Below are 12,773 nucleotides of genomic sequence, written 5' to 3'. Positions count from 1 at the left end.
AATGCAAAAGCCAACCTTCTGAGGTTTGAAATCTAAAAAATGCAGCTAATGAACAAATGTTTTCCTAAAGTCTTGGCCTCTTACAAAGTAGAGAAAGATGGTGAACTCCGGCATCAATGATTAACTTGAACAGTAGACTGGGGTTTACCTGAGCCATTGACTAGACAGGCACATAAAAATACACTACAGACTTCCTCCTTCATATCGCTACCAAAGCTCCACCCTAACTTGCTCATTCGGCAGCTCTGCCATGCCTCAACAAACTGTCTGCAGTAAACAGCTTGGGGAAAAACACAGATCTTTACCGTAAAGGCAAGTGAGCTCCTAAGATTCCTGCCTGACAGTTTCGAACACGCCGGGTCAGGTTCTGAGCTCTGCTAGCCTGCAGTAGCTGTTATCAAAAGCTGCTGAAGGATTTCAGTGATCGATTATTATGAAGAGATGAGTAATTCTGGAGAGCTTAGAAGAGATGGAAAGATAAGCAGCTGAAAGCAGTGTTGCAATCATTTGCTTATGTTGTATACAGCAACTGTCTGAGAATGAATGAGTTTTAATTCAGGTGCGATTGTCAGCGAGCTTTCCACAAAGACCTGAAAATAAAATATGGGCAGTACAAGTTTGCACTTTCACTGAGAATAAACAGAAAGTATATGGAAAATGCAACAAGAACAGATATGAATGGTCAACAGCTTTGATAAGCCCGCAGGTTGGAAATGTATTTAGGCTTTGGTGAGAAAGAAATGAGGCGATAAGAAGGACCTACAGTACATGAAATATGACTAAAGTTAAGAAGGCTTTGCATATCTCAGTGTGTGTGTTCAACTTTTTTTTTAAAGTGTCAAAGGTCCAAGTTCCATGACTGACATACTCAAAAAGAGAAATCTGATAGGCCGTAGATTATGGATGACTTGATATAGTGCATTTGTGCATGACCTGCAGCTTTGCATTTAAAATGCACACACTTTACATATACACAAATGCATGCAACAGTAAATGTCTAATTGCACATGTGCACATACTGCATTGAGAATGAATGCACAGACTGTTTGAGAGACATTCTGAGACACGTCAAAGACACTACAGGGCCAAAAGGTCACATAAAAATCCTCCTGTGATTAAAACCTGTTCCCATGACACTCTTTTCCATCTCTAATCTCAAACTTTTTCAGGTTTATCTAACCTGAAAAACTGCATAGTTTCAAACCTGTTTTGTTTAAAGCAAATTGGTCAACGTATAACAATGTGATGTACACAATAAGAGGACATGGAAAACTTCACCTTTACAAATATGCAAAAGCTGCAAGATGTGTAGACCAAAGTATGACTTTGGCCTACACACAATTTGCGCAGACACATGCATATGGGACACCCGTGGGAATGAAAACTCTACTTGCATTGTACTAATGACTGTGCTGTCACTTTGTCATAAGTTGCCCCACCTGTTACTGAAGTAGACCAGTTTTATCTCCGCTTCATTCATTCTCTGTTCGTTAATGTCTGAAGTTTATAGCAGAGCTGAAGTACATGAATGAATTGATTGCTCAGTAGTTGTTAAATCTAAAGGACAGAGTGGGCGTTGAAGGCTGTTTTTGTTTTTTTCAGCACTTTATCAAATTATCAGGTATTTAAAACTTTGTTGAAATCGTTCAGATTATCTTGATAGCAGTAATCAAAAATGCTGCATATTTGAGTTTCCTGTAATTTGACAGCAACTTGCAGGGCTGGAAAAGGGTCATGGGAGACAGATGTACAAAGTGAACTTTATTGAACTTCACTCTGATTTTATCGGTGTCGGTACACACAGAGGCACACGGCCACTTTGATCTTCAAAGGGAGATGAGCTAGAATGAGGGGCAATAAGAAGATAATAACGCCAATCTATATCCATTACTCCATAGATCACAGGTTCACTGCAACATGCAAAGTAGCTTTCCTAGCTTTTATTTTCCAGACAGAGAGCCACATTTCATGTTACCACATTGCCACCTAGTGGTCGCATGTACCCGGACCAGCAATGGAAACCTACTGCAAATCTAGCCATGCATTCAGTTTCTTAACAGCAAACCTAAACCTTCTCCATCTTAGGTTAGGTCAGCTGGATGCAGACTCGAGCCCATCTAAGATGTCACAGAGCAAGCTGCAGGTTACACCCTGGAAAAGTTTTCAGTCAATCCCAGGGATAAAGCAGAGACATGACCACCATAAACTCTTCCATCTATATATAAAGCCAATGTAAAATCACCAGCAAGTCACTGGACTGTGTGAGGAAACCAGAGCACCAAGAGAAAGCCATACAGCCACAGGGAGAACACGTAAACCCACAATGAAAGGCCCAGCCAACCAGGAGATTCAAGACCAGAAGCTTCCAGCACTGCATTCTACAAATACTGCAACAAATTGAAAAGTGAAGGATGTGAATGAATGCTATTCAAAGCATTTGTAAGTATAAAAGTATAAAAATATTAAAAACACTTTTAGTGATAAAAAAAAGTCAACCTCTAACAGTAGAGGACATATTGTACTAATGACTGTGCTGTAGTAGAGGAAAGAAAGCTCTGCTGTGATTTACAGTTAAACCGAGGGCAGAAGAGTCAGCGAGGTGTAATAACTGTATATGAAACATGCTTATCTACTGTGACAGGTGACATATGTAATCTAATTACACTTAATAATACAATAAAACACAAATAGAAAGTGGGGCCTTGAGAAACCCCACAGAAAAGATCCAATTGTGACCTCTAGTGGTGAAGTCAAGGAAGTGTGTGGGGGACGTCACAAGGCACAGAAAAACAAGAGAGCAAGCGAATGTGTCCCCAAAATGATATTTTTTAATTTTCTTTTAACTATTTTATTATGTTTTATCATTTTTTTAGACTCTATTTACATTTTATTTAGCTTGTGACATAAAATTAAATTTGCAATGCTTAACAAATTTAAGTTTGTCTCATTTGCTTAATAAAAACAATAAAACTTTTAGTTTCAAACAAGATTTTAACAGATTTCCTTTTTTTTATGACAGACTGTCATATAAATTTGTTAAGCACTGTAAATTAGAAGATCAGATTTCAAAGATGGATTTTTACACTACTACGACAGATGAACATTAGATAGATTCAGTGTAGTCAGTGTACATTACAATGGGAGACCAAGGTAACAGTATGAAAAGTAGAACATGTTATAGATGAACGCACAATCTGTAAATGCCCCCTTTTTTCAGTGCAGCCTGCACATTTAAATATATATGTGGTGGTGGGTGATTAATCACACGCTGTACAAACAGCACAAAGTGCCCGAGGGGGCACCCAAATCATAAGGCCCACAAAGCATGAGTAATACCTGGACCCCAGTGTCATATCTGATGGCAGCAGCTCAACATGTACTCCCCTACTACTCTGGAACCCTCAGCACACAGCGTGATCAAAGAGGGTAGAAGAGTAGGAGGATATCATCAAAGACTCTCAAGTTGTTAGCCACTAGAAAATATTTATTAAGTTTAATTTCTAAGTGTTGTTTGTTAGCATGCTAACTCATAGTAAGCCAAAGTTGTCTGAACAAAAAAGGGTGATCTCTCCAGCTGTAGTTTGGAGAGCCAGAATTACTGGAAGTTTTAATCAGTTAAGGTGACAATGCCATTGTTGAGATTTTCATAACTCCTGAAAGTCATTAAAAAAAAAAAATCACAGACGTGTGAAATGTTTTGAATGCCTTAAAAAAACATTTAACTAGTAATTATGATGATTTTGTCATTGATTTTTAATCTCTCTTTGATTTCAAACCCCGATTTTCTCTCTTCAAAATAAATGAAGATATTGTGATCATAATTCGCTGGATAAAAGGCACTAAGAAAACCACCACAAAGCTTAAAAAAAAAACCCTAATGAAAACTAATTTCCCGAGGGATAAACCTTCTTCTTCCACAGGGATGCAGACAGATCTGCATGTTCGTTGTGTCATAGATTTTTCACTGGATGCCATCCCTGATGCAACCCTTCCACTTCTGCTGGCTGCCGGAGGTAGGAGTAAAGTTCCAAATTAGCGCCACACATTTTAAGTGGCCACAGAAAGAAATGCAGGCCAGAAAACCAGGATTATGTTGTTGCACACATTAACCACAAGAGTGCAGCAGAATGTAAGGCATGCATCAAGATAATCCGAAAGCTTGACTACAGATGGCACTACAGCACAGCAATTCTCTCAGTGTTATTTTACACAACTACTAACATCACACCTATGAAGCCCAGATTTCATTTTAAGCCAATGTAAGATAACAAAATAAATCAGTCCCCTGGGAAACATGAATGGCTCTGCTTATTTGACTGAAGCCTTCTGATGACAGCCCAAGTAGAGGACAGCTTGCAGTCAATTTAACTACTTTGGTGCTGTAAGTCTGTGACTCTGTTCAGTGACACTGGCAAGCAAATTCTTCCCTGTCTGTCAGGGCTCAAAGTAATAGTTTGACAGCACAACACACTGGCCTGCTCAGCATCTGCCCCCCTACTTATCAGGCCTAAAATTTGAATTCAGCAATGAGCCTCTATGCGTCAAGAAAACCAAAGGTATCAAACAATCAACCTTAATCAAGCATTTTATGTGGAGACGACTGCGAGTTGACGACATTCAATCTCTTTTAAAGGAACTAAAAGCTTTCACAATTGCACGGATCTCCAACACGAGCACATGACTTAACACACACATAAACAGCGGTCTGAGGAGCCTGGTGTTCTGCTGTGTCCCAGGGAGGTCACACAGGAAATTTCACGCTCCTCTTCACACTGAAAATGTCTCCTTTATCCTCCCGACTGGAGACAAAAGAAAAGAAAAGAGGAATGAAAGACCGAACTGGAAAAGAAAGGAAACCCACTCTGTCTTACTTATGTAGGTGTGACTCGCTGAAACACAGCCATGGCAACCCACACCCAGCAAAGTAAAGGAGGAACGTGGTCACAGGTTCAGTGGAATGTGACATTTATGAGAGCAAAACACAAAGGGAGGAATTTTCCTTCCAAAACAGGAGCAAGAAAACTGAAGGAGAAATGTCAGGAATTTAAAGTATTTCTAACTCTCGATCAGATTTTTTTTCCATACAAGGACGGTTAAGAATGCACCTGAAAGTTCACTCCAAGTCTGTTTTAAAAGAAATGCATTTTAAACTAGTGTCATCATTGTTACACTGCAAACTATCAGAGCGGGCTGTTTGTATTTGAGTTTTACTATTAAAGTAAGAGTCTTTATTTAGCATCGTTCCTCTTTGGGACAAGTTTGAGGTACGTAGAGCATCCTGTGAGAATGGAGAGCTGTCTGCCCGTGCTGACAGAGGTGCCCCTGTAATGTGGCCTGCTGAGCATTTTCACTGTTTGCTCTCTGGTCTTAACATTTGGGCTGACACTCTATCTTCTATACTCCTGCAGAGGTCAGTGTGGTTTTTCTTATGCACAAAAGGTAAAAAGCCCACGGGGTAGTAGGATCACAATTACAGTTCCAGGAAACATACCGTTTTTTATCACATAACAGCAAGTGACAGGCTATATGACAGCTATGTAACTTCAAAAGGTGTAAACACAAAGTGCACTGGGAATTTTTAACCAAAGAAGTCAGGTTTCGTGTCATACCTCCCAGGCATCGCTCCAGAAAACCCCTCCACCCAGGTTTGCTACTTCCTCTAAAACAACCTTCTTCATTCTCACCTAAGCACAGGCTGGATGCCTCTCTCAGCCTCACACTTCCTGGTAACTCCCACACCAGGATAACACCACCCTGAGGCAAATATACACACACGAGCCACCTTCTAAGTTGTGGTTTCCCTTTAGGAAATCAGCAATCTGCTGCCATTACCCACCAGCATTTACACCTCCTCTCTGCACCCTTTAATTTTTCTTTGCCCCAATGTTTAAAACAAACAACTTCTCTCCCTTATGAGAGATCATTACAGGAAGAAAGCACCACACAGACTGTTAAAAGACGCCAAAAACAGCTAATAAATCTAAGGCGGTGATCTGGTGTCAGAGCATCAGGGTGTTATCAGTGTTATTAACAAAAGCTATGTACACATTCTGATGTGACTGCTCTTGAAGGACGTTTCGTGATTTCTAAACTTCAGAATATTCTGCGAATTTGAAACTGTGAGCAAGACGAGAGGACCGTTCAGAAAAACATGACATGATGTTGGACCGTTTAGCTGCTATGTCAGTTCAATTTGCGCTCTCTTCCTACCTTCCTACCACAAAATTTTAAACACGAGACAGCACATATGGAGACACAATTGCCAAAAGCCCTGAGAAGAAAAACACTTTATAAAGCGCTCCAGCTTTTCAAAAGCTCTCTCCTTCTCCCTTTCACACACACACACACACACACACACACACACACACACACACACACACACACACACACACACACACACACACACACATAAACACATAGACACAAACACATACACCTCGAAACAAAGGTGCCATTTTACTCAGGAAGGGTCAGCAGTTCTCTCCATCAGACAGGGGCTTGTTCTTGGTCAGAGGCTGCTGCCCAATCTCAGGCCACCCTCCCCTGGCTCCACTGCCCCCCCCCCCCCTCCGGCCCCCACCACCCCGGAGACAAGCTCCCCATTGTTCCCGCACTACTAATAAATGACAGTTCTCCTGTTCAGACAAACTTTAGGGCCCATTCAAACACACACACACACACACACACACAAAAGTTTAAATGGTGCTCTACATAAAAAGATACCAGGAGCATTTTCTTTTAAGACTGGTATTTCTCGAGCTCATTAAGTGTTTATCTGACACTAATGATGTAAGGATGTCTTCCTGCGTCTTAAGCTTTGAACCTGAGGACAGGATGAGATAATCCTGAGGGCCGTTTGTGTAATAATGAATAACAACTGTTCCTATTGCCTTCCATTTCTCTTCGGTGGTCAAAAGCAGTCATGACATTGAGTCATAGTTCACCAGGAGGTCATGCTGCTCAGTGCGTGTTGTCACCCTGTGAGCTCAATCGGGGGCCAGGGAGCTGAGGTAGGCCTTGAGTTTAGACATGATAAATCACCACTCAGCTTAAGCTCATAAACACACCATTAACACGCTCGACCACATGAACTCTATCCGTTTACCTTAACCGCATGGTGCTCGGGACTATCTGCCTGTGATAGCACTCTTAGGGGTCTGATGCACATGGCTGTCACAGCTACATGAGGATCTGTGAGGAGCATGGGGAGCTACATGAGATCCTTTCCCATCACTAGTAATTAGATATGTAATGTGCTTCAGACCGCAGTGTAGAAACAGTGCACGCGCTCCCTGATTTGCTTAGGTGACATTTATATTCAGGGAGTGTAAACTGGTGTTAATCGTCTAATAAACATCAGCTGCATCTTACTAAATAGAAACAACTAGATTAGCGTATTATATTCCCGACAACACAAATCAACTTGAAGCTGAAACTCAATTGCCAGTGATGACAAGGTCCTCCTGAAACGTTGATTGGAGTAAATACAGGGTTGTTAAGTCTTGCCCCGGTGTGTGTATATGGTTCTTTGCTGTGGTTCACCACAAACATATCATATGACAGCACAGAAAACTGAGAGAAAGCAAATTCCTGCTATTTTTAGCTATGACAAACATAAACAAAAGAATCAGAAAAAGAAATACACTTGCTGAAGCGTCATGGCTGCTTTGATGTCTATCCGATCACTCGTGGGCTTCCATTTAAGCATCTTTATTTTTTGATGGGCTTAAACAGGAAAAGGGGTGATGCTGGCCATGCGCAGGACAGATGCTGGACAACCGGGGTCAGATATTGCTCCCGCTTTGCCGTTTAAATAACAAAAGGAGGCGGAGGAAGAAGAGGCAGAAGTTGTGAGAAGAGGAGTAAGGGGGAAAAAAGCCCCAGTGTTTAGTCAAGGCCTGCTCACTGACACAAAGTCTGTCTTTGTCTGCCTCCCAGGGTGCCAGATAAAGGAATTCTTGTGTGTCGGGGGCTCTGACCGAGTTTATTTGACACTTCAGCTCCTTTTGTGAAGCAAGTGTCCCACCGTCAATGCTGGCCATGAGAGTCACTTGGCATTAGACAGAGGGTCGCTCTTCAGTGGAGAAAGGGGGTCTTGTTTGGAGAAGATTTTTAATAGAGGTGGTGTGTGTGTGTGTGTGTGTGTGTGTGTGTGTGTGTGTGTGTGTGTGTGTGTGTGTGTGTGTGTGTGTGTGTGGACAGAGGGGTGCTCAGTCGGTGCTCTAAGCTGTATACGGACATATAGTGGAGCTTCAGCAAATGAAGGAAGACACACACACACACACACACACACACACACACACACAGCACCCATTATGAATGCAATGCCGTTAAGTCACACAAGGCTTGTAAAAGATGGACATGCTAACTTGCAAAGCAGGTTATCTCACGCTATTTTGAGCATGTTTATCAGTTGGGTGATCACATGGACCTGTAGGTTCAACATAATCCAATTACATTCCATATATATATATATATATATATATATATATATATATATATATATATATATATATACATACATATAGATAGATAGATAGATAGATAGATAGATAGATAGATAGATAGATAGATAGATAGATAGATATGATTGACAGGTGTTCCACTACCACTGAGGTCAACGTTATAGTGCTCAAAGCACTTTCCTCTCACCTTGAATGGAGTTACTGTATGAGCGGTGGGAGGGCCTGCTCCTTTTTATGAATACTGTATCCACACTGTGGATTTATTTCAGCTGCACCTGGTCTTTAACAACTTATAACAGGTCATTGCTCTCTAGGCTGTGAACACCCGGCAGTGCAGGTGCATAGCCAATGGCTGTGCTCAACACATGCATGTGAAATATTAAATTGAGCCATTTCCCCTCTTCTTTAACATTTACAGATGCATATGTAGTGATGTTAGAGAATAATAAAGAAGAGTTCTCACCTACTGAACAGGTGAACTTAATGAGAGTTTGGCGAGGCTTCCATTGTCAAAATACGCAGCTCCCAACTGACAATGAGCAGAAACACACCTTCTGTGTTTGTATGTATAAGTATGTTCCTAATGAGTCCACTTCCAAAAGAATTTCAGTATAAATTATAATTTGGTAGAGAAGATATGGGCACCCATGTGGGTGTGTTGAGAAGATAAGAACAGAACCTTTGGCCAAAGCAGACAGTGCTGAATGCATTGTCACGTCGCGAATGTATAACATAAATACAAACCTCCATAGGTCAAGCATACTTTGGGGTTTTTATATTGACGTTGTCCACATACCTGCGGAATCAGGAGATGCGCACATATTATCCAAATCACTGGACATCCACTGGAGCACAGCTTCCAAAACATAATCCAAGATATCCAACTGTGCAAAAAAAAAAAAAAGAAATCCACCAAATACAGATTTCATTTCCGAAATCAGCATATAACATTAACCATCTATGAAAATGTCAGCACTTGACCACGCGTGTATCCCAAATATCCCAAGAGACTTGTCCAGCAGCTGAATCTGTGGCAGGAGTAGAAACTCATCCCAGACTGAAGTCAGCATTTCCTTATAACACGCGAAAAGATCCATAGCTGGAGTTTTCAATCCATCAGCTGCTATCATCGTGATCACGTTTAAACAAAAACACAAAACAATAATAACTTCTCCACGTTTGTCAATGTCGCGATTAATCCCGTTAATGCGTCCAAAGAGCCCCAGCATTAAACGATTTACGCCCAGGCAAATCCAGCAAAGCAATCAGAACGATTATTTTCGAAGATGCTGATTCCTCCTTAGGGTCCAGCGCAATGATGGTATCTGCGGCAGCTGCAGCCAGAGTCTCTGCTGACACGACGCGCTCTCGTCAAGAGCCGCAGCTTCACTGAGCCATAGTTTGTGCGGAGCGCCTCAGCACATGCTGCTTTCACCAAACGTAGATGCGCAATGCATGACGGTAAGTGGAGTTAACTGGAATAGGAAAACAGCAGCAGGTTTAAACCTTAAAAGCAGTTTTTAAAGACAAAAAAAAGAAAGAAAGAAAACACGGAACGCAATGAAATGATTTCACAGGTTAACCTTAAAATAATGAAAGCAAAGTAAAGGTGAAATAACTTTTAAACTTTTAAAAGTTTTAAAATAACTTTTAAAACAGTTACAGGCATTAGAAATTAGATCATATTATCATTATTATTATTAGCAGTAGTAGTATTAGTATTATTATTCTATAAATATCAGTAAAGCTGTCATGGATATCAGCTGTTACAATCTCTGTTGCAATCGTTCATCACCTGTTAGTTTCATTCCAGGTTGCGTGTGAGCAGTGTGTGTGAGTAATAATGATCATCTGTAGCTGTGCAGAGATACAGAGATGTCGGTGCCTTGAATCACCTTCCCATGAATGAATCTCTTGTCTTTCTTACCTCACTTTCATGTCCTAACCACCTCCAGGCTTGCTTGTATTGCCGGGATCACGCTCTCAAACTTCAAAACAAGGCCTGGATTCACGGGAATGGAGCACAGATCAAAATCAGAACAGAGCCCACTTAGTTATAATAAGCTGAAGCTAAGTAAAGCTGGACATTTCTTCTCTGTTCTACTGTGGACTGTGGAGTCAAAGCTTGCATGCATGTTTGCTGTTATTTGTGATTTTGTTGTGTTTTTTACTTCATCATATTTAAGAAGTACTCGGATGAAGTGTTTATGACTAAAACACAGCAGAGAGGATATAAGTGACAACAAAGCTGGGATTAAGGGAGTAAAGCTGATAAACTCTGACCTAAACCAAAGGGGAAAAACCATGAATAAATAAAAAAGTATATTCACGTAGAAGTTATATCAGTCTTTATTATACTTTCGTTCCTCATACATTACTCCTATTCACACAGGGCCTGGCACGGTTCCATTCCACTTTTTACTTTGTTCTTTTGGCTGCGATCCAGTCCAGTCCAGGAGTACCTGAATTGCACGCGATTCTGTCAATTGCAGGTACTTGATGGCTTTCTTGTGTGCAGGGGTTGAAAAGTTGCTGGAGGTTTGCGCACACAGCATTGCGTGACTAGCGCTGGGGACGAAAACACAAAGACATTGTTTTCAGTGATCAAACCCCCTTTATAGTAACTCAACAGCATTCCTGTCTCACATTCCTAAGCCACCGCTGCAGTGTGAAGGGGTTTTTTTTTCTTTCCTTTAAAAAAAAGGAAGAAAGGAAAAAAGAAAGAAAAGGAGGGTTGCACTTTTTTAATCTGGTTCACTGTGTCGACCTCGCTTCTTCCACAATTTTTCTCGTAGCTCATTAATCATTAATCAAGACTGAATTAAAGTATTAGTTGAGGCAATTATCTGCCATGGGGTAATTAAGAGGTGTTTATCCCTTATCCAAAACAATGTGATGAATGTAAACACAGTGTGCCAGCTTTCATGTTAAGCCAGCAGCCAGCTGAACAGCAGTATTAAATCAAATGAAAATGCATTGCTTCTCAGTGTATCCCCTTAAAGCATGCGCGGGTGGGATTTCCAGGTTGTTTGTGCAACAGTCTGCAAATGTGTTTATGCTCACTTGTGTGCATCCTCCTACACCGTGTCTCCACTCACGCCAGCATGCGTCTGTAGGTATGTGCTAATGTGCACACAAATGTTTTCCACATTGGTGTGACAAGGATAATCATATCCAGGGAGCACAAACCCATGCTGAATGCTTCTCACACAGATGGGAGGAAAAAGGAGGAATGCATTAAAAAAAAAATCCAGAGGAAACGAGACTGAGTGTACACCCACAGACAGTCGTGCAAGTGTAAAACTTATGATATGTGGAAATCTACTGGCAAAGGAGCCAAGCGAGGCCGCCATCACCTGGAGTGGGTGAAACAAATCTAATATTTACTGAAAGCGATGACCCTCATGACCTTCTGCTTTCAACGTAGAAAACATAGAGACGAGGACAATTGAGTCAGTCATATCTCCAGTGTGTGCTCTGAGAGTGATTAAGACTAGAGCACATTCATTACTGGCCCAGCTCAGACAGAGAGGGGCTTCAGAGCAGAGCCCTTGTGTTGGACTGTTTGGATGTCCTATCCCCTTGTATCTCTTTGACTACTTCCAACACAAGGCTCTATTCAACCAGACTGGGAACAAATGTTTCCTTATGTGACCCTGAGTACCTAAGCTTCAGCAGGATATAGAGAAGAGCCTATGAGACTGAAAGAGAGACATTACTGAAGGCCATACCTCTGCTCTTATAGAGGGATATAAGCTGGATCACAGGTGGGGACAGGGGGAAGGATGGTAATGACCTTACAGAAATAACAGGGTGGATGGCACAATGACACATATTTCCCAATAACTATATGCTGTTTCTCTGGTAACCACAAAATTGCTAGTCTGCTTAGGTTTCCGTTCTTTATTTTCTCACTTTCCCACTTCTCATGAGTGTTATTACTTCTACATCCGCCTGGGAATTAATTGGGTAAACATCAGCCAGGAAACATGAGGTTAGATTCCATGTTGGCAGCTCATGTAATTTCACATACAGCCAACATGCAGATTTCCGTCTGTTTTTTTTTTTTTGGCACGCCTGTGGGAATGGGCAAAGTGTAGCAAAACAGAGGTCAAGGCAAGGTTTCTCACTGAAGTGGGTGAAAATTTCTCATGTGAAACTAAAAATGGCTTTCACCAGTTTTACATAATGAGACACAATGTGGCATGTACCTCTTTTCTATAGAATCACCCAGGATAAAGAGCTAATCCTCTTGTGCTATGAGACTGATAGAGCTGGATTCCTTCCAGCACCTTAGGGAGTCAGATC

General features: G+C 41.3%; 1 long non-coding RNA gene across 2 annotated transcripts in view; it reads right to left on the bottom strand.

The window, feature by feature from the left end:
• Positions 1-10,409, bottom strand: part of LOC101485925 (uncharacterized) — a 46,965-nt gene extending 36,556 nt beyond the window's left edge. Inside the window, exons 1-2 of one of the 2 annotated variants that reach the window (XR_013098370.1) lie at positions 10,393-10,409; positions 9,262-9,940 (exon numbers count right to left, since the gene is read on the bottom strand). This is a non-coding gene — a long non-coding RNA (uncharacterized LOC101485925). Of the gene's footprint in view, positions 1-9,261; positions 9,941-10,260 lie in introns of both variants that reach the window. The other variant, XR_191396.3, reaches the window with a different exon arrangement.
• Between the last annotated feature and the right edge of the window lie 2,364 nt (positions 10,410-12,773).

The sequence above is a fragment of the Maylandia zebra genome, linkage group LG4 (assembly GCF_041146795.1).
Source record: "Maylandia zebra isolate NMK-2024a linkage group LG4, Mzebra_GT3a, whole genome shotgun sequence".
In the NCBI taxonomy this organism is placed as follows: domain Eukaryota; kingdom Metazoa; phylum Chordata; class Actinopteri; order Cichliformes; family Cichlidae; genus Maylandia; species Maylandia zebra.
The sequence above is the reverse complement of the archived record's forward strand: the minus strand, read 5'-3'. Positions and strand labels throughout refer to the sequence as shown.